The sequence below is a fragment of the Zeugodacus cucurbitae genome, chromosome 3 (genome assembly GCF_028554725.1).
Source record: "Zeugodacus cucurbitae isolate PBARC_wt_2022May chromosome 3, idZeuCucr1.2, whole genome shotgun sequence".
In the NCBI taxonomy this organism is placed as follows: Eukaryota; Metazoa; Arthropoda; class Insecta; order Diptera; family Tephritidae; genus Zeugodacus; species Zeugodacus cucurbitae.
In genome coordinates this window covers 10,170,755-10,194,622 of record NC_071668.1, presented here as the reverse complement: position 1 = coordinate 10,194,622, position 23,868 = coordinate 10,170,755, and the positions used below count along the sequence as shown (strand labels likewise).

The 23,868-nt window shown below is 34.9% G+C and overlaps 1 protein-coding gene across 1 annotated transcript in view; it reads right to left on the bottom strand.

The window, feature by feature from the left end:
- LOC105210881 (uncharacterized) overlaps nt 1–22,938 on the bottom strand; it is a 35,131-nt gene extending 12,193 nt beyond the window's left edge. The window contains exon 1 of the mRNA XM_054227764.1: nt 22,477–22,938. The gene's annotated coding sequence lies outside the window, so the exon portion shown is untranslated. The remainder of the gene's footprint in view (nt 1–22,476) is intronic.
- Nucleotides 22,939–23,868: the final 930 nt, after the last annotated feature.

The following is a 23,868-nucleotide window of genomic DNA, read 5'->3' as shown; positions in this document are numbered from 1 at the left end:
TGCAAAGGATATAAGTAATGGTATTGGTAATGGGTTTGGTAATGGTAATGAAAAATGTAATGATATTAATTACTTAAATGATATAAAATATTTGTAAAATAACGCAGTATTAACATTACATTACTATTGATATTGAAAATTCTAATTTAGTTCAGAGAATAAAACGCATGGCAATAAATATAACTATTTTTGAAGATTATAGCTTCTCTGTTGAATATTATTTCGGGAGAAATTCTTTAGATACAAAAACCTTCGTAACCATTGATTTACGTAATAATGTTCTAATGCTTTAGAGTTGATGTTAAATAGAAGAGTATTGACAATTATAGTGGTATTAGAAATTGTAGGGTCTAAATATTATTAAAATAATAATAAATAACAGTAAAATAAATGAAAAAGAAGTAATGGCATTGGTAATTAAGTCATTCTGGTACTGAATAATAATCACTTCATTCAATAGTAATCGCAATGATATTGCATTAGTTATGGGCAATTAGTTGGAATGAAATCATCTTCAATAATTATCATTAGAATAATAGCTATGGAACCACTGATATGAATGTAATGCTGAAGTAATGTGATAAATTCAGCCACTCTAATGCCCGGTTTCACAGTTCGTACTTAAGTTGTGCCCAAATAAAATCTTAGCTAAGCATTGTTGTGGACTGAGTAGTCATTTGCGTTTCACAGTCGATGCTTATTTTCTTTAAAATTCTATTATGATATATGGCAGCACAATGAAAAAGATTTGTTTACAAATACCATATGACAAATTGAAATTATTGTTGATGAAAAATAACTTTGCGATGAATAAATTTAGAATCTGGGAAATGGATGGAAACAATAAAAGGACACCGAATTTCACCGCAAGCGAGTGGGGGCACCTATTGCAACTCGCAGGAAAGTATATAACCGTCATTGAATGCAAGAAATTCCAAAAATTTTTTCAGCAAATAATTTTTATTTTATTTTTTTGACAAATAAGTCAATATTCAAAACAAAAATCAGCTGTTACTTAAGCACTGCTTAAGTCTCCCATTTTCAGTACTTAAGCAGAACTTAAGTATGAACTGTAAAACGCAATATTTCTGTTTTATCTTAAGCACAACCTAAGCACTGACTGTGAAACCGGGCATAAGAATATTTATGAACACTATTTAAAAAGTTGGATAGGCGAGTGAAGGAGGAAAAAAAAATTTGTTGAAAAATATTGACATATATCTGAGTACATCTTATTAGATCCATTTAATCTATGTAATCCTCACTTTTAACTAACTTGAAGCAACTGTTTTAATAGAAAAACGGTGAAATATTTGAGAATACGAGGGCTGCTATATATATTTCTGACCTAGGCAACACTAAGTGTTGCCAGGTGCAATCTGACATTTCCATTGTAAAGTTTGACATTTTTTAGCATAACATCACTCAGAATGTTTTGTTATTTAATCGTAAATTGTTTTATTTACAGGGAATTAAAAAATTCATCTCGGCCAAAAAATGGAATTAACTCGTGACATTTTCGTGCCATCATTTTTCACAACTTTCGACGTGGATTATCGCGACAAGAGTGCATCGATGAACTAAAATTTTTGTATGGCTATGAAGCACCATCCTATAGCACTGTGAAAAACTGGTACAACGAATTCAATCGTGACCGACGCTCGCTCAAAGCCGAATTCCGTGAAGGTCGTTCAAAAACAGCCGTTGTGCCAGAAAACATCGATGCCGTACGTGAACTGATAATGCAAGACCGTCATGTAACTTACCTTCAGATAGAGGTATGCCTATGCATTTCTCCCACCAGAATACATTCGATATTGCATGAACACCTGGCCGTAAAAAAGGTTTGTTCTCGTTGGATCCCGCACAATTTGACAATCGCTCAAAACAAGGCTAAAAAAGGTGCTTCGAAAATTGGTTTGAGCGCAAGCAAAAGTGTATAAATCTTGATGGAGAATATTTTGAAAAACAATAATACCATTTTCGTTGATAAATATTCCTATTTTCATTATTAGGCCAGAAATATATATAGCAGCCCACGTACTAAGTTATGAATACTCTTTCGTTAAAGGAATAAGGGAGAAAGAAGTACGGCTTCTTAAATTGTGCAGAGTTGCCTCAGCTTTTCAGAACTTTATAACCTCCAGCACTTAAAGCGAAAAATGGAAATTACTCAAGTTTATTTGTACATAAGTAAGTATTCATATATGTATTCTCATATATGGGAATTAATACACAGATGCGGAAAACTGTACGTACACATACAGGCTCTTTGGCCAATAAACCTTTTTAAGGTTCATTTGACGTTGTTTAAATTCTTAAGCCCATTTAAGCCTGATTAAAATCTTTTGTACACTTTTAATATCCAACCGTAAAGTTACCAAAAAAGAAAACCCAAATGAAGAGAGGAGAGAAAAAATCGCATTTAGTCATGACTCATAGAAGCAAAGAAATAATAAAATAAAATGCGTGTATGTGTATTAGTGGTTTTATATAATATGATACCCGTATCAGTTCTTCAGATGTGAATAAATGAAATGAAAAGCAACCGTAGATATGTATTGCTGTTTATATGAGTATTTGAGTGTAAAATGAATTTACAATGCACAGCATTTGTCGGGTATTAAGTGGATTTTGAAAAATGTGAAAATGTGAATTTATTGTGTGCATCATTTACATTTGACCTGCACAGCATGTGTGTGTTCATTTCATATAAATACGTACATACAAAGGTAAAAGGCTTTTCTTTGTACATTGGCTTTCATTTCGTTATTTTTCATTGTATGTGTGTAAGCGAGACTTAATCTTAGCTTTTATGGCGGCTTTAAATGGGTGGAGGTTGAGTATGTGTGAGCGCTTGAAATTGAATTATTATCTGGCCTATGTGATTAACTGTTGGGGTTAATGAGTATAATAATGCGTCCCATATATCACTATGGCAGCTGAATTGAGGTTAGTTTATTTTTAATAAGGTGATTTCAGAAAATTAAATTTTTTTGTGGTTTTATAAGGGTTACGCTAATGGGAAGCATACATAGGTAGATTATTGTGCGATTGTACATGCATACATTGAATACGAAATATCACTTCTTTAGAGAGTTGAAGTATGAAAATCAATTGAATGATGTGGAGAAAGACTTTTCAATCGCTAAGGTAAAAAAATTTTACTGAAAAAAATAATTTTATTCGAACGTGTCGGATAATTTAATATGAAGAACTTCTGAATCTCTCAAAATATTCGAAAAAAATCTAACCGAAGTATAGCTTTAGGCTCAAGTAGCGTTCTAGAGAAAACCATACCAAAGTTATAACCATTGCATAGCTATTAGAACACTTTGGGAAGCTACCATTTTCGAGATAATTTATTATTATTTATACATATAGCTTATATTCATATAGAGGGGAAAAATGAAGCCCTAAATTTTTAATACGCCCATAAGTAGGCAACGTAGGTAGAAGATATATTGATGAGGAAAAATTAGTAACCTCTAAAATTTTAAGTAGAGGCGTGAATTGTATGTATAGCGAAGATTAAAATAAAATATAATATGGAATGTTTATATATTAATTTATAAAATTTTAAAATAAATGCTAATGAAAACTTTAAAACTCTGACAAAAAAATCTTAATTTTTTAATATATATTAAAATTATTTCCAGACGATGAACGCATTCCTTCTTGCCTTCTGCCAAGTAAAATTTTTATTGCCAACCATTTATCATCTAGCAGAACATAAGTAAAACATCTTAGAACATAGACTACGCGGGACGCCTACGTCACAGACTCTGCAACACAGATATACTTTTGAAGCACAGAGCAGCGACAGAAAGCAATTTTCAGTGCACACTTAGAAGAAGACACTAACAATTCGGAGACGAAACAGGACTGAGACCAACAGTTACACCAACAACAGTCAAGGCATAACTGTGCCAAAAACAATGTTAGTAATAATGTCTTACAATATAAATTACAATGGCAACTCTGGCAATATGCACTTTGACAATGGCTAGACGCAAAATGCCCGAAAATATCTCTGTGTAACCCAGTGCAGCTGTGTGTTTGTACTAACTAACAATTCGCATTCCAAAAGGAGCACAGCATGCGCTCAAAGCTTTGCTGAAACTAATTCCAGCTCAAGCCAGCCGTAATTAAATACCCAAAATTAAAGTTCTTCCGAAAGCAAAATAAACAAACAAATATACCATAGCAATTGAGAGTGCGGTGACACAGCATGCAAGTACAACGAAATAATTGTAATTACAAGTCGGAGTCTTAAAATATAGTACGAATGGTGTGAGTATCTTTATTTAACTTAAGGTAAATGGCAGGTATGCATTTGTGTTTGCGTGTAGTATTATGAAGGCACCTAACAAAGTATCAAGTGCTTAGTGGCATGTTGCTCATACGCCCCGTCGTACAACATTGCAATTTTGCTAGCGCCGTTGTTGTTATTGTTGGTGGCGTTTGCACTGCACTTTCTTTGATTTGCACTTTAAGCTTTACTAGTGTTTTGCAGTGTATATTCAGTTGGTGAAATAACTTGTTTGTGTTGTTCACAGTCTTGTTTGCTGAATTATATGCGAGAATTCTGTATTTTTACTTGCATTTTATGTCTTTGCTTTATGGAAATTCAAAGTTTAGTTGGAGAAATGTTAATATTTTTCTATATTTTTCAATGCTGCGAGGAAAGAAGTTTCAGCAGGAAAATTGCCTATAATTTTCTTATCAAGAAGCCAGAAGATTAATAATATACGGGTAATGAATATAGTAAAATAGTAAATAAAAGTCAAAAATTCGTCCAAAAAAAGAATGAAAGGTGTCATATTGAATAAGAAATTAAATTATAAAATCTAAAATTTTATTTTATATAAAATAAGCGATAATTTAAAAGCTTAAAGGCCCTCAGATAAAATCATTTAGACAATAACTATAATATAAAGCTGTTTCTAAACTAAAGAATAAAGCCTTTAACTAACCTACTAATAAATTTAAAGGTTCCTCACTTCTAATGAATATTACCGATTCCAGGTACTTTTCCGAACTTATTTCTTCCCTGATATTATGGAAAATGAAGAGACGTATTACTATTAAACAGGCTCTGAAGTGCTGAATAATTTTAAGATTGATTTTCTCATGAGAAAAATATACTTATAAAGAATATACTTATAGTGAGAGAGAGAAAAAGGGAGAGAGTGAAAGAGAAAGTGGCAAATATCTCCCTTCCGTCTTTTGTCTTTTGAATTTCTCGGCTGTGTATAAGGCGCTACAGAGCTCGTATCTGGCAATACTATAAATCTTTCAAAGATCTTGACATAACCTACAAAACGAAGCTATGCATGATTAGTTTGGATATTGCGTTCAACAGTTATAGACGTGTAAAAATTCAGTTCACTAACAGCGAAATTCGCGCTATTTTAAAGTTTTCCTTCGTTAAAGGTAAATCCGCTAGAGAAACGTTCCGTGAGATTAATGGTGTTTTGGGGGATGGTGCTCTATCACTTCGAACTGCGGAGGAATGGTTTCGACGATTCAGAGCGGGTAAAAACGACAACATGGATAAGCCAGCCGGCGGAAGACTTGTCACGACGAATACCGGTCAAATCATGGAAAACATCGAGTTAAAGTGGCATGTGGCATCTCTTGAAATCGATGGGGATGGTGACTGGCGACGAAAAATTGATCACATACGACAATATCAAGCTAAACAGTCGTGGCCGAAGGCCGGTGAATTGTCCCAAACAGTGGCCAAGCCAGGATTGACGGTCAGGAAGGTTTTGCTGTGTGTTTCGTGGGACTGAAAGGGAATCGTCCACTATGAGCTGCTCCCATATGGCCAGACACTTAATTCTACCATCTTCTGCGAACCGCTTGAACTTGACCGCTTGAAGCAGGCGATCGACCAGAATTGGCCAACAGGAAGGGTGTAGTGTTCCACCAGGACAACGCCGACCACACACTTCGATGATGACTCGTCAGAAGCTACGGGAGCTTGGATGGGAGGTATTATCGCATCCACCATATAGCCTGGACATAGCGCCAAGTGATTACCACCTGTTCCTGTCCATGGCGAACGCCCTTGGTGGTGTAAAGTTGAACTCAAAAGAGGCTTGTGAAAAGTGGCTGTGCGAGTTATTCGCAAATAAGGAGGGGGCTTCTACGATATTATGAAGTTGCCGTCTAGATGGGAACAGATTATCGAACGAAACGGCACATATTTGAACTAAATCCGATCACTGTAACACTTTTTATAAAGCATTGAATAAAGAGCCAAAAAGCGGAAAGCAGATATTTGCCAACCTAATATTACGAAATGTCTTCTACATTAGGCCATATGATTTATCGAAAATATTTCCAGAGCTAAAGAAGAACTTTAAGATAACCAGCAGTTACATAACATCCTTCTTTAGGTAATTAAGCATTCACAGCGGCTGTGAACTACTGAAATTCAGTTCTTTACGAAACATATGCCAACTTTCTTTTATTACTTTGGACTGTGAGATTTGCCAAATGTGCCATTCAAGCGCACATTAACGGCTGAGAGAGCGTACCTTAACCAGATGTACTTATATATGTAGCTATCCATTTACTTATGTAACAATGTGAGTATGGCTATAATGACAAAGTCGAGTAGTTTTTCACACCAACAGCTGTTGCTTCGCTCAACTGACTCTTTTATGTAAGATTTTATGTATAAATGTGTATACACACATATAGACTTTAGGTGTATTTATCTAGTATTTAGCACAAAATGCATATGTAGTTAACTATTTGACTTGTGTTTTATGGCTTTGTGTCTGTCAGCCCTTACTATTTTCTTTTACTCTTTGTTCACAGGTATTATTTACACACGTGTGGTAATAAAAGTCACAAAGCAGTTAAGCAATGTGCGCAAAGAATCAAACCTAACAAAAAACAAAAGACCTGCTCTGCTATAGATATAAGGGCAATGGAAAGGATAAACTTTTAGCTTTACTCTTCTTCTTTTTCTTCGTCTTCTTTTATTTTGCTTCATTGCGGTTTTTACTTTTTAAGCCATGTGTGAGATAACTGTATGCTAACTAAAGCAAATATTTTTTTTCCCATTTACGGACAAAAACTTTTCAGTGGTTTAACTTGGTAAATAAAACATGGCTGCTCAAAGAAAGTATTCTACTTAGGCACTAAACCAAAGTTCAATGCCCAACTTGTAGGGCTTAAAGTAGGCCTAAATACAATTTTTTGGTTCTACATTCAGGCAAGGATTTAAACTACAACGATTTTTGAAAGGATTTGTCGAGCTTTTTACATTAAAAATTAAACTGAAGGTTTTAGAGAAGAGGTAAAGTTTCTTCCAAGAATTTTCGTAATACACTTTTTCAGATTAACAATGTTAGTCTGTTCTCTCCAGTTCAGATACTTATTCGTCAACACCAATTCTCTTCGCGCCGAAATGTAGGCAATATTTTTGGTCATTTTCTGGAATTGGTATGCTATTTCGGCGGAATCATATATATTGCATACTTAGACCATTCTTGACAATTTTCTAAAATGTTGTTATATTTATTTCGAATCCCAGAACTGTCAAAATTCAGGAACTCCAATGTAGTTTTACAAATATTTTATTGCATATCATAATTCATAGATACAATAGCATATTTTTACTTTTCCGCTGTATCAAATGAAGTCACTCATAAGCTATCACTTTCATTCTCGCAATATTTTCCTTTCACATTCAAATTATTTACAGCTGCGACCAGTTGTAAATCAGTGAAGTCAAAGTTCATTTCTAATACCCTTTTCCTTTTCAAGCAGACCGGAAGCATTACTTACTGCTACCAGCATAAGACAGCAGCAGGCCAACTGGCAGCAGCAGGAAATGTCACATTTCTTATGCCATAAATATTTCATTATGAATTTCAACGCATATTTACAGGCGCACAAGCACTCTGACTTCGGCAAAGTATTTGCGGCACAGCACGTGACGGCAACGCAAATGAGTGGCAATCTGCGACGACAAATGCGCTGTAACGGACACAGTAAGGTCGTCAAAAAACCAGTAGTGCAAGTGCCAAATAATAATAAATGGCGGAAGCTGAATAAGAAATTCAATCCTTTTTTAGATGAGTGAGTGAGTAGCGAGTAAAGCGGTAGAGTTGAGGGGGAAAGTCTAAGTTGAAAATGCTAATGAATAATGCGGGAGAGTGTGTTCGTGTTTCTTAAGGCTTTCGCTCGAAATTATATGTACCTTATTTTTATCTGCCTTTATTTATATATTTATTTATTTTTTTCTTCTATTTTCTACTCATGCTTTCTGGACAAACGTAAAGCAGTCGCCAGTTGCCGGCCAACCAGTAGCATAAATAATTAAGTGAGTAATAAAAATTCAGGGTGAATCTTTTCTGGGAAATGCTGTGCTATTTTGCATTTGTTGGGGAAGCAGCTGGCGTCGCAAAAGTTGGAAAGTGATTTGAACTCGAGTTATGAATTATAAGATTCCACAAAGTATCATCAATCAATCTGAATGTTGACATACTGTTTGGACTTTTGCTGCAGACTGAGTATACTCGTGTTTCTATGTGTTTAACTATGACTCGGACTGAGTCTGCTAGACATTATACCTAAAGCGATATTCTCCGCAGACTTGATCGCCAAATGTGCCCGGTGTTTCAGTACATACCGAGAGAGAGTAGAGTTATAGAAAGAGAGGAAGGGAGAGAAAGAGAAAATAGGTATAAGTCAAGCTATAACACTTTTCAGAGTAAGTTTTATGAGTCAAATGGTATCAGAACTAGACCTGGAAACTCAAGATGTTTCGAAGAATATTATGGTGGACAGTCTAATAATACCATCAACTGTTGAATCATGTCGAAATAAAGCAACAGAAAAAATATCATACTTAAAAAAAAACTTGCAAATAAATTCAATTTAAGTCCGCCATCTACCATATCCACTCATTACAAAGTAATTATTTTTCAACTCATACAAAAGGGGTTCTTTTGAAGGGAAGCAATAGCAATATAAAAAAACACGAACAACATAATCCAATAATGTTTTCGTGCACAAGAATTTCACCATTTAATTTTGTCTGAGCAAATTGTTTTACACACGAATAATTTTTAATGAAATGCCATAAGAATATATATTACAACAACAAAAACTACAGCAACAAACCCAAAGCATAACAATAATCCAAAAATGTGTAAGCGCGAAACAATAGCAACAATAGCATTAAAGGAGAAACGGGTAAAAAGGAAAAGAAAAAAATGAAAATTGCGAAAAACAATAACAACCACCAAAGGCGCATGGAGCAAAGCATAATTTGCTGTCGACGTCCGTCGAAATGCGATTAAAATTGTTACAAAAATATTTCAATCTAATAAATAGTTTGGTAGTGAAAGCACTCGCTGTTTATTGTTGCTATTTACTTGCACATAACGCTAAGCTTTTTCATAAAATCACGCGCTTGCACGCGAACAGCAACAGCTTCCGAGGAGGGGCTTCCTGCCAGAAGTAGAATACGTCTACACTCAAAGCAGTAGGTGGCAAACTTAAATGAAATTACAACAAACTTATGAAAGTTATGAGCAGCGCCAAAGCAAAGTATTCCTTATGAATGCGCTCATAATGAATGAAGGGTGTAGGAGCGAGTACGGGGAATGAGTCTTAAGTAGCGCTGCTGAAGCGTGCGCTAAAGATTCGCGAATGGAATGCAGCCAGTCAGTCGCATGCTGAGCAGAGTTGCGGCTTGGATTTATGGTATGGATTTGGTGATAGTTGTACTGTATGTGAAGGGTTCAACCTGCTTGTTTTGGGTTTTTTGTTCGAATACAATATTAATCTACGAATTGGGATTCTGAATCATATATTTGGAAAACAAAATCTAAGATATTCATATTTCTATCAAGCAAGTGAAAATTGGAAATTGAAAAGAAATTTAATGTGTTTGTTTACTGTGGACTTGGGTTTAGAGTTGATGAATATGATGTACTGAAGTTAAATTGATTTACATAATCCCATCGAGAATATCATTCAGCTCCACAGAAAGACCTGTAACAACTGAGACAGAGACCTTTCATCTAATTTGAAAGTCCTCTTTTAGAACCTAATTTCTAATTTGAAAGTCCTCTTTAATCGCAGGAAATTATCGAAAAAAGGTTGCCACTTAATTCAAAAAATTTATATCTAAATCTCTTTTGAACCAAAAAAAAAAGATTAATAATGTAAAAAATTAAAAAAATATATACTAGTCATCTGAGTTATGTATGTAGGGTTACCACAGGTCAATATATTTAATAGTTTTACGTTTTAATTACAAATGTCAATTTATATTCTAAAAACAGTAGTTCAAAAACAGTAGCCATAAAGCTTTCTATATTTATTTTCAAAATAATTAAAAACATAAAAATAGAATTTGAAAAAGTTTGATACTATTATATTAGATATAAAATCGAGGCCTTTGATAATAATTGCTTACCAAATCAGCTTGAATTACAACAACTAAACCATTTTTTACATAGTACCTTTATGGTCAATGGCAATTTATAAAAAAAATATTTTTATACTTTTTTATGAATTTTTCTACAACAACTAAACATTTTTCTAAATAAGAAGTGTGAAAAAACATTTTCAGAACATGTCTATATAGAATTTTTTTATATAAATATATTGTAAATATAAATACATATAACTATGTATAACACCTCCCAAATGTTGTATTAAGCACCTCATACTCCACCCGCTGAGTGTGTAATCCGCTTATTCGAAAATGTACGCCACCATATGCATTATTACCAGTATTTACACTTGTGCATTTACATACATATATAAATATATTTGTATGTACATATGTACGTGCGTGTTTTTTCAAGTGCTGCAGAGACCTTCCATAAAGTGAGATTTTTATTCGCATTCGTATTTGCGCTTAAAACTTAACTCTTATTCCACATCTTCATATATGTACATATATGGTGATATATGCATGAACATACAAACAGATCTCCCACTTAAATCCGCTCTTCAACTACGCTTTATCCGCAGCGCGTTTTTCGCAAGCACTTTTCTTGACCGAAATGCGGCACAATGCTTAACTCGCTCTTAACCAGCAATGACTTCGCTACAGTTTTACAAAAGAAATGAAAAAAAAATACGTATTTTTGCTTTCCTTATGTATTTCAATTGCAACAACAACAACCAACAATTCAGGCACCAACTATAGCAACCTCAATGGCAGCTCAACTTATAGCTGACTCTCATAAACGCGGTTGCTGCTCTTCCGTTTGCCATCCTTCTTACCTCAACTCCCTGCCCCCGTTGTCTGTTGCCGGCGTCATTATCGTTGTCTCTGGCATTTTTTGTAGTCTTCGTCGCTTTTTTTTCGCCGCCCCCCTCACAGTTGTATTGAAATTATGAATTTTAATTAAAAAAGGAGTTAAGCCTTTTTCAATAGCACTCACGCTTAACTGTGTGCTTATCCGCACATGTGTGGCTGTGTTTGTTTGTGGTTGTGTATTGCAACAAAAAAAAAAAACAAGAAAAAGTTTTTCTTCCATTTCGGTTTGCAACCTCATTCATTAATTCGTTCGCGCTCACCCATTTGTGCGTTCAATTTTTCTTTCTCTTCTTAACAATGTTATTATTGCTGTTGCTGCTGATGATGTTGTTGTTGTTGTTATATTTGTGGCATTTCCAATGCGGTTCTTAATTCGTATGAGGCGCTGTGGTTTTGTGCAAACTTTAACTGAGCGCGCTCGGTAATGAGTTCGTATCTATAGTGTTTTGTTTGCATTTGGCGATATGAGTGTGTGTGCGCATTGGCGTTGCTGCTGATTTACAGTTGCATTTTCACACATCCTCCGGCATTCTTTGTGAATTTACGCGCATTCACATTTTGCTTTGCTTTCGCATTTTTTGCGGTTAACGACACGCTGTGCGGTTAATGCTTTGTGATTGTGTGCGTTTTTTTTTTCGATGAGTGAGAAAATTATATTTTTTTAAGCTCAATTTAATAGTATTTAATTTAAAAAAATATGATAGTATTTACAAGATTAATTTTTCTTAAAATTCACTTTATATTGCACAAACTGACTTAAAACCTGTTAGCTTTTAAGCTTTTTTTCCATTAAGCTTTCTGATTTTAAGTTTTCCATAAACTGAAGGGATTTAAAAATATTCTTCGAGGTTTAACATATCTTTTTTCGAAGAATATTTAAGGCCTTATCTTATATTTGGTTTAATCGGAAGTGATCACACGACCAAAGAAGCACTAGTAATATACTCAATCCATATAGCGATTATGAACGGCAACAGACGCTTTATTAGATATTATACGATCGAAAATTTATCTCTTGTACTCTCTGGATACGAACTTCTCAACTTCTTACTGTCCAAGTATTAAATCGAAGGAGAGACTTTGCTTAGCAGTTACTTTGCCTAGTATATCTACATCTGGACCCCAACCGATTTTTTCTTCAAAAAATTGGAAGCAAGTCAAATTGCAAGACATTTCTTTCACCAAGAAGGACCCTTTCATCTTAAGAACCCAGACATTTAACAAACCGAACCATTTATTTGAAAACGACTTATGTAGTAAACTAGAATTTGATTTATAATTATTATCTATCTTTTGTTTTCGAAGATGGGAGAACAAGGAGTCTTTAGCCGTAATTCTTAGCAATCTTGCGTTTGTCGTTTCTAAGAACCAGGGACAATATCGTTACAATTTATATCTAATTAAGAAATATGAACTTCTGAATCTTCGGTTTGAAGATTTACAAATTTTTAATCAGACTTAAAACAATCTAGGCTTCATTAGTTTGACGACCTGTCCTGTTAATTGTAGAGATGAGCTAATAAAAAATAATTGATTTTAACTATCGGAATTCAATAATAACTCTATCATGCTCTTAAGGAATCTACTTCAAAAGCAACATTATCATAAATAATTGCTACTGATACCTCTCTCATTTAAACTTTACTCCCTAACCCAAAAAAATATACTAATTAACTTAGTCAACTCCTACGCTCTCTCTTACGCTTTGATGTTCTCAATTCAATGCTAATAAGATGCGACAACTAACTTCAAGCACTATTTCGTAGTCGGCGAATAAAGTGTCTTAATTAAATATGCATTTAAATTCCAGCAACATAAATTTCCACTTAACACTTTTTCAGTGAATTGCACTTAAATCAGAAGAAAAGTGCCTTTTCAAATATATAGAGATTTACTTCCGTAAGTATGTACAAGTATATGTGCCCACGCAGTTTAAGTGACCACGACAGGCGTACACGCTGTAATGGACATAAGTAAGGTTAGAGACGAAAAGTGTTGGCGATGGTTGACTTAAAACATTCATTAAAAAGTTTTGAAAGCGGAAAAGAAATTGCAAGTCATAAGTTAAGTAGGGAAATGTCAGAATTTAGTGGCACTTGCCGAAACTAAGAGATGACGGTTTTTGAGTAGATAATAGTCAGAAGTGAGAAAAAAGGTCGCAAAAATACAGTTTTGAGCGAAATTAAAATTAATTAACATAATAATTAATAACAAATTACTATTTTAATAAATTAATTATGTCATATACAAATTCAGTACTGTAAATATTTTTTTTACATTAAACTAGTATTATTCAATGTAAAAATGCATGAAAATAGTTAAATAAATAATTTTGAAATTTTCGAGATCCCGGAAATGTGATCCCGAAATTTCGGGACTGAATTTTTTTGTAAAATCTTCAAAATATAAGATTGCAGCGTTCAGTTGTAGTTGCTGCATTAAGCACAAACCTTAACATTGAGCAAATTTATTGCTTAAGAACGCTTACCACACATCATGCTCTCTTTAAGATACATGTGTGTATGTATGTAAGTGTCTTAAAGTTTTTGCTACGAAAACTTTTCGACTTTGACCATTCATCTTAGTTTCAAATATCCCAAAGGCAACGGCTCTTGGCTAATGGTTACTGGCGGCCAGTTGAAGCGGTCAGCACATCACTCTCTTAGTCATACAAACGAACATACATACATACATATCTACATATAAGGATAAACATATAAGCAAGTGGTATGTATGTAAATGCTGGTACTTTCAGCTAACCATAGCAGGAAAACCATTTAAAACAAAGTGATATTCAGCAACAACTACAAGCGTGTGTGTGCGCCTGTATGTATGCTTTCAACATCTTCCCAACGTTTTTAGTGGCGCTCTCTCTTATCCTACTGCATACTCAAATATTTTCTTTTGTTCAACACACTGTGGGCTGTTGACTTTCGGGTTTCCGGCTGTAGAACACATACTCTCTGTGAAATTTTCCTTCTCCGCTTTCCGTAAAGCCGCATCTTTAGTTACGCTTTCTCAACTGCTAATGCTGATGGTATGTAATATAAGACAACAAAAGCAACAACAACAACCTATAGCTACTGGTCAACAATGTCTGCTTATGCAGCACACAAACGCAATTATCATTTGAATAAAGCGAGTTGAAGTGAGTACAGCACACCGGCATTACCTGAATTTGCATCTACATTCCCCAAACTAACTTTAAAATGGTTTTCCACACTCGACAAACATTTTCCAGCATTAATTGTATGAGTTTGCCTAAATCTGCCATTCACTTTGCTACTTCAAATGCAAAATCTCAAAATCTCAGACATGTGCCAACATTCTTGCCGAGTCATGTGCATGTGCCTTTGTAGTATGTGTGTCTAGTGCGGCACACACACATTAAATAGTCCGAAATTGCGAAGACGAACACAGACATAGTGGCATTAGAAGCAGTTTAGCAGTTGTCATTTGACTTTGCAATGAGTTTTCTTGACCAACTTTTTGAGTGTCAACGCATCAACGGAGCATAGAATAGAATAATTTGCGTTTCGTCATTCCATTTCGGGCCAAACACAAACTTTAGTCATACCATTCTAATTGCTAAGCTAACTTGTGCTGATGTGGAAATCAAAGTTAAAAGTCACCTGCCTGGATTTCGTAGACACATATCAAGACATGTGTGTGTGTGTATGAGATTTGTTCAACGACACTTGAGATATTTCTGGGAGAATATAGGAAAAATCGAATCCTGTGGATTTTTGGATGTTAAAGAGTCAGGTTGAACCACGTTCAATGGGAGGTTGAGTGGAGTTAAGCATCTGAACTAGGTAAGGGGTACTCTCCAAGAATAATTAAAATCTTCACTACTCTCAACTATGGCACTAACTAAGTGTTGGAACTGAGAAAGATAAGAAAAGGAAGGACAATTCTTGTAGATGATATCCTTGACATTCTACGGTAGCTGTTTTAGATCTATCCAGACTTGTTCACAGGTATAGTCGGATCTTTTCTATACTACACTACTCCGGCAAAAGCTATTATAGGGAGATATGGGAAAATGGTAGCATGGAAGAAATAACTATAGTTTAATAGTTTCAAGAGAATCAAGCCACAATTAATCGTAAACGTTTCCTAACAATATAAAATCGGCCAAATGGGTTAATAGGATCCTCCTTAGGAGCTTCGGTGTATCTCAAGTCAATGTTAGCCGAATGCAGATAAAACTGGAATATCTCTGTGATTCCGAAATGACAGACTGGGGTCAAGGAATCTTAGAAAAACAACCCAAATCCTAAAGCGATGGAATAAAGTAAGACCAATCAAGGCCGTGAAGTTGGGATTTCTATACTATCGCTAAAGAGAGAGAGAGTCAAAATGACATTCACATTGTTCATGGACCAATTCAATATCTCTTTTGGCGTGTAAATATTTGGAGAATTAAAAAAAAAAACAACTAAATATATTGTACTTTTCTCAAATTACAAAGCTTCGTATGTCGTAAGAAGACCCAGATATCTCAAAACCGGTACCTCCTAGAACGTAACAAATTTTAATTTCATTCTTTGTAAATGCAACTTTGCTGAAAACTCTAAAGTTCTAACTGTTATAGTAGTAAACAACATGGAATGAAAAATAAATAAGAAAAAGAGAGCTTAGCACACATTTTAGTTTCTTAATCAGCAAGAATCCGCAAACTAATTATCCACAACCCGCCAAACAACTGCAACAACTCTTCCGTCACTTGCCGCCTACGACTCGTTTGCATTTTATCGCTTACCACTTTGTAGTTTCTCAAGATCCCTACGCGCTGCTGTCCTCTCTTCTACAAGTGAGTTGTTTTCTTTGCGAAACTATTTCATTTATTTAGACATTTCTCAGAGGAGCTGTGAAAGAACCGCAACTAGAAATTACAAACTACAACAAATTGTACTCAGTACAACAACAACAAGTAGTGCAAACTGAGAGTTGTTGCTGTTGCTGCTACTTTTGGGCGAAATTATCAACACAATTTAATTTTGCATTTTCCATTGAATTAGTCGCCTTTGCCGTGCGCAAAGTAGAAAGCAAAGAAAAACAACGATGCAAAAAATGTGATAAAGCTGAAAAGTAAAAGCAACAGCTGCATCCAAAGACCGATTTCTTTGCGCTCGGCCTATTTGGTGAGGAGAGAGAGTTCAAGTGAGATGACTGCAGGAAATCAGACCTCTAACCTACATCCTGATAATATTCGACCTGACAGATCTCCCGGCGGTCTGGGCTTAAGGAAATTATGGAACCAACCTCTCTCAATACTCAAAATTTTCTTCCATATTGAAAAGGCAGCTCAAGATTAAGACCCAGAGACCATGGGGTCTATATAGAGTCTTCGAAATTGATGCTGATATGAAATCTATATAGTGTACCTTGATCAACATGATAATTTCTTCTCTATGAGCCTACTAATTTAGTATAATTATCTCAAGAACTCATTTCTACCACATTCAATTGCTAGAAATCAACTCCATTACTTTCCTCTCGGGTTCTTTGATTTCTAGTCCCCCCACATTACTTTCAAAGCAAGCTAGTTTAAGAAAACCAACCACAAGACTAATACTCTTACATAAATACAAAACTTGCGTGCGTCGGCGTCAGCAATGCACTTTCTCTTGAACCCATCCACAGTCAGCGTTATCTAGCATTTCTACCCGCTCTTACAAGCTGCTTCAATCAGCCTCAACTAGATGCGCTTGTTTGCTTGAGAAACCGCAAAGTTTAGTTTTCAAACAAATTAAAAGAAAACTACCCACCAACTACTATGTATATATGTATACCATGTACACTAACAACAACCAACAAGCAGTCTTGAATGCCTTCTAAAACTTCGACTTTTAGAAATTTCTCAGCTTTTCTAGCCACTTTGACTTTTTGCAAAGCGTAGCTATAACCCTTTCGTTTAAACGAGATAAGCGACGTCGCTGTCGACGACTTCGGCTACGGCCAACCACTTTTGGTGCACCGTGGCAATATGGCGAGATAGATAAACTTTTGGCCAAGTAACTGGCCACTAGACGGCGTATGCTAAGAAATTTCTATACTTCACTGTTGCTCGGTTATTTGTTGTTGACTTGGTTAAGGCGCGTAAATATTTGCTTTTGCAGAATCAAAGGAAAGACAAAACAAATAGAAGCAGAAGAAAGAAAACTGAGAATTTGTTAATTTGCTGAGTGAAGAAAATGCATTTTTCGGCGCTGCAATTAAAATGTTACATTGAGACAGTCGTTTTGACCGCTGACTTGAGTGCAAGTATTAGAAATAACTGTTTATTAGGAACTCAGAGTTGTATGGAGTATTTTTCAAATACACTCAATCTATCGTTGTTTAAGTTAGGTCTAAGGCACAGATTAAGTCCTAAGCTAAGTTAATGAGGATATCAGTGGTTTCTCAAGAGGTTTAAAGAAGAAATCCAAACCGAATGTATATTTTGGTTCCAAAATAAATAATTTGATTTCAGGAAAAATATATTTGAGCTCAATCTTGGAGTCATTATGTTCAATTGTAGTAGAATATGTGTATTTCTCTTTCTTTGTAAGAAGAAGAATTGGTACATGCTTAATTTTATATAAAAATATATCGTTCAATTGTCTTAAGCGTCACAGCTAGGCTTAGTGACAGAAATCATTTAATATTTATTAATTTAGGAATGCGAAATCCGCCAAAAATATATACAAAAATAATTTATACCAAACACGTTTCAAAGCTTAAGGTAAATGGCCTACTCAACCTGCTAAGTACAGCCACTATAACAACGGAAGCTGCACGAAAGCTAAGCAATATTTCAAAAAGAACAGGATTTGCGACAGCTAAAATATGCAGACATGTCGACGAAATGTTGAATTAACCACACCACATGACGATATATTTAAGAAATAAGAAAGGGAATGAAGACAATAAAATATTTAAAGAAGCACAGCAACAAAATCATTGCATTCCTGTGCCACAAAGTGCTGCTAAAACTGAGACCTAACAACAATAAAATCATAATCGACGGATCAACAAAGCCATCAACACAGCCACTTGTCGGGGTATGAAGCAATACACAGCGGGGAGGTAGTTGCATGAGAACTTACAGTACATATGTTTGGAATGGTGTATGTCTGAAAAATGGCCTGCGAGACCTCAAATGTGCAATAGCAGAGAAACAAACCCAAAACGATAATTGCAGCAATAACTCAAATGAGATTTGGCTAAAAGTGACAACAAGCGACAGGCAGGCAGACAGGAGACCGAGAGATTGATATTGAGATGAGTGGGAGGTTAGTACAAACAGAAAAGCTGAGGCAGAGAAAGAAATGCAAGGTGTGAAATACTTGCTTAATATGCGCGTAACACAGCCATCTAGACAAAAATACAGACAGACAGACTCCACTCCGGCAAGTGCAATATCCTGTCTGCCACGAGCGCCTGATTGCCGGCATTTTAGTAAGCGTCTACCCAGCTTTGTATGGAAGATACATATAACGGCATTTTTAAGACGACGGCTCAGGTGTTGTTCGTGTGCTGCATGCCGAAGCAGCCGGCAAACTGCCGCTGCTGAGATATGCAAGGTGAAAACTTAGAGATGGGGCTACGGCGCTGATGATGAAAAATGCGGCAATGAAAATAATACCAGTGTCAGCATGCCACATGCCACATTGCTTGCGACACTCAACTCAACACACACAAATACAACTACTAGAATTCCGAATTCACCCCCCTCACAAACATAATGGTGTCGACTTTTGGTGACCGACCACCCGAGGGCAAACGTTGCTCAGTGCAACCAACTTCAAGGCGCCACTTGACTGCCTTTGAAACAATACCAAGGTAAACAGCACATTTTTTATTTGAGGTGGCGGCCAATTGAGGTGCGAGCACTGGTGTGGGTGAGTCGTTTATGGTCCGCCGTTTCGAGTACACTGCAGTGTATCACATTTCAGTGCCAGGCAGCCGGAGCACAGCTAAATGTCGCGGCGTTGCCAAAGTGCCATGTGGCGTGCCAGAGGATATCTACCGCTGCTGCTCGAAGTGTGAAAAAGTTTAAGTGGCTTCGTAAAGCCCACGGATTTATCTCGTTGGCGTGCAATTTCAGTTGCCTTCCTGCTATTTTCCCGGTATTCTTTGCCCCGGCATTCTTTTCGCTCTGCTACTCATCCCATAGATAATTCAGTCACCCTTGGCTGCTTACTTTTGTCGCCTCATAAAGTGTGTATTACTCGTGCTACGTACATTTATTGTTGTAGGTAAATGTTACTTTTCACTGTTTATATTACATTATTATTACTTTTTTTTACAACTTTTTTGTAAAAGCACTGTGGATGGCATGTAGATCATATTACACATTCTGGCCGCCATAATGAAGGTCGGATTTACTTATGATTCACATTATTGTTAGTGTTTTCGCATTTGTTGCTGTTGCTTGGAATAGTTGTTGTTTTGTGGCGATAAAGTGTCAATATTATGTTGCAGTCATCATAGTCAAAATCTTGTATATTAGGTAACTACATACGTACCTTACCAAGAAGTATAGTTCGGTGGTAAACAAAAAGTTTGATATAGTCTATAAGAAGGCCCAAAAATATTAACCGAATATTATAATTATATTATCAGAAGGTTTAAGTTTGAGAAAATAACGGGGATTTCAGGCAAACCTGGGTCTGAAAGTCAGAATTTCCATAGCGAAGACTTTTTCAATCTAAAAAATCTTGGACATGGTTTTCAGAACATGGACATGGTTAATTATGGAACGAGAAAAAATTTCAGGATCCTTTGTAGAATCCCAATGTTATGGATATATGTTCCATTGCTAAACACACTAGAACTTAACTGCGAGTGCAACTCGGCTCAATGTCGCTAGGAATGATACCGGCGAAAATTAGTTTCGTATTTTTTCTTTTTTTTTCACGAAAGGTGCAAACAACAATAAATGAAAAGCAGGAAGTATGCATAAGTAATAGTAGAAGTTGCTACGGATTAACCCAAACCAAGGCACCCACACACAATGCTACATGTGACGCGTTTACCGAATCCACACTAGACATATTCCCCCTAACTCCACACCCTTATTGTCTTTCTTGACTCTGAAAATGTTCTCATACATATTTTTTCTTCAACACAATTTCTTTGTCAAACTTTCTGCAATTCACAACACCCATAGGTGGTAATGAGTTGGTGGGAAGATGACAAATGCAAAAAAGGTAGCAACTCTTCAGAATACAAAAAAGGAAGAGAGAAAAAAATACTTGTGAAACTTTTTGGCATTTCGACGCGTTGCTTTGTACCCAAATCCGCTACCGTAGCTCAAAATTCATTTGGATAACACCTGCAACGCGACATGCCCCCCACACTTTACCTACTTTACACTCTTTCCATTACCATTACCCACACTTTCGTACACACACATTTCCGCTTTTGTCAGTGACTGTGTGTCGATGCGTTGTCCCGTTGCAGTCTGCTGGCTTTTGCAACAGTAACCGCTCTGTTGCGCTCCGGCTTGCCATTACGACGCGGAATCCGAATTCAAACACTTTCCAAGCACACTACACATCGTAAAAGCTCAAAGTTTTCGCAAATGATAGCAATAAACAAATCCCATTATACACGGGGTATCAAAATACTATTTTCATACGTGAGCGGACTTTTTAAAAAATCGTTAGTTGCAAGCGTTCAAACAAGGAACACAGCACACATACCTACAGCTATGGATACCAATATATGAACACACAAACAGTTATTTGCCACATACAAACTTTTCGAAATTTTTCGTTGTTGTTGTTGGTTTTTGTATTGTTATGGCACTGCACAAGTTAGCGGGGGTGTCAGTGCCAATGTCTAGAGCCACATTTTTGTGCGGAAGTTTTTTTTTGTGTTTTTCATACGATTATAAAGTTTTTTTTTGAGGTGGTGCTAACGCTGTTATGCTTTTTGTGGTGCGAGATTTTTTTCTTTTTTTTACTTGTGTAGGTAACATACGTATGCGGCTGTATTGTGCTTTTGCCAGATCGTTAATTTTTTGGCTACAATTTTATGCGGCAAGCAGCAAATGTTCGAAACACGTGACTATTTTTAACACAAATGAAGGTAATTTTAGCTTAGTTTTAGAATTGAAGTTGGTGAAATACCGTGAAATATTTATGAATAATTTTTTTTCAAACTTCATTGCAAATGGACCAAATGAAAATTGTAAATGAAAGGATTTTAAGGGTATGTTCTAAAAAATAACTTCCCCCTAGCAATAATGAGCAAAAGAGTCAAAAACTCAATGGTTTCAAACTACCAACATTCAAAGACTACAATGCCAATTCTATTCTGCACATACCAGAATTTAATTTTTAAAAATTTCTCAAGTTTAGTTCAGTAAAACCATTTTTTTATTTGATTTATTATAAATTAAGTTGTTTAATTTTGTTTTTAATTTGATTTGAATTTTGATATATAGGTTAAAAATTTTACATGCTAATTCTCTTTTAAAAAATCCTTTAATTCCATGTAGCACTCTTGAAATCACAAACCAAACGGCCACAAAAACACACAGCACAGCTTTATAATTATTTATTTCAATAATTTAATAAATTTAAATTTAATAATTTTATTTATATTATTTCTACATTTTATATTCACTCAAATTAATTAAATGTTTTTTGTATAAAAATGTTCTTAATATAACCTTTATGACATTTAAAATATTTTGTCTTTAAACTTTTTATGGATTTATAGTTATTTTAGAAAATTTTGTTAAATCCAGTCATGTACGCCAAAGAAATATTTTATTTATTTTTATAATTATCTACCGATACAAAATTTTAATTGAAAACAATCGGAATAATATAGAGGAAATACATAAAATAAATGTCAAACATGCAAATAAAACAATATCATACAATTAAAATAAATAATTTAAAATATACAGCCTTATATTTAAATTATCATTCCTTTATTCGCAAAAAGTTTGAGAAGCACACTTTATTTGCTAGCACACAGTTTGAAAGCCTTAACAACAACGCATATCAGCGCTCTCAAAACTGTGCATTGCATTTGAAGTCTCTCAAACAAAACAAACAACACGAAATGCATGCACGCACATGCATAGAAACGGTAAAAGTAAATGTTTGCTTTTAAAACAGATCATTATTGTTGTTAATAAGTTAATTTTGAAAACGACTTACCTTACAACTATGAATCAATTTGCATTAATGTGAATTTTGTCTTTTCTCATTGAAATTCACTGAAACTGCATTATTGCCGGCACCGGCCGATGCACGCGCATGCACAAACGTGTTTAAACACGGACATTTTAACGCCCGTCGCGATTTTTTGCATTTAATTGATGGCACACTATTTATATTTTGATTTTATTAATAAAATTTTGCATTTGCCCCTATATTTAGCTACATTTACACACTTTCACTTCACTTTAATAGGCCATTGCATGCCCATATTGAATTGCATTATTTAGGTTGAAATTTCAAGGCCCGCACTGATTTTTTACTTTTATTTAGTGGCACACTATTTATATTTTCATTTTATCACCAAAAACATGCACTTGCCATATTATTTAATAAGATTTTCACACTTTTCTTCACTTATACCATTGCACGCACATGCACAAACACGTTTTAACATGGAAATTCTAACGCCCGACGCGATTTTTTGCATTTAATTGGTGGCACACTATTTGTATTTGCATTTTATCACTAAAAACCCGCACTTGCCACGATATTTTATAAAAAATTCACATTTTTACTAAATTACGCCATTTAACCGTCCGTATTTGCATTCGCGTGAAGGAAACTACCGAATAACGGATGTGCGTTGACAGAAGAGCGTAGATCGCGCAAACAGGGTTGTCGGCAATGCGAAAGAGTTTAACAAATGTTTTTAAAGTAAAAATGTTAGTTTATTCAAAATTTGTAAAAATGATATAATTTAGTAAATAAAAGTAATTGATTGTATAAAAATTATTGGAAATTTATAAAATTGTGTTAATACATATAACAAAATCGAATTATTTTTTTTAAAAGTCTTTTATTTATAATAAAATAATTCCGTACGAAAAATAATAATTAATTTAATTTATAAAATGATTTTTACTCAAAGTTTTATTAATTATTTATATGAAATATAATTATAGGGGGTGTTTCTTAATTAGATCTGAACACTCTGAACATAGTTTAAATTTTTTATTCTTTAGAACTTTCTAGATCACCTGTTATCGGAAAGGCAATGATCTACGAAATGAAGGAACTATGATTGTTTCTGTAAATTTCAAGTCCCTAAAACAGGAAATGGTTGAAAGAGTGAATAAAGAAACACGATCATGATCAGATACTGAATGAAAGAAATCAATGTGGGAAATGTTTGCAAGTATTTCTAAATCTATTATAGTCTTTATTATTATAATATGCATGTGTTTTAAAAATATTATATTTTCGATTTATTAATTTAAAATATAAAAATACTTTTACATACAACCTTACTTCCGTAAACGAATTATGTTTGCTGCTCGTCAGTTTCCGCTGGGTCAACGAATAAATTAGCTGCTTAGTCACAGCAAGCAA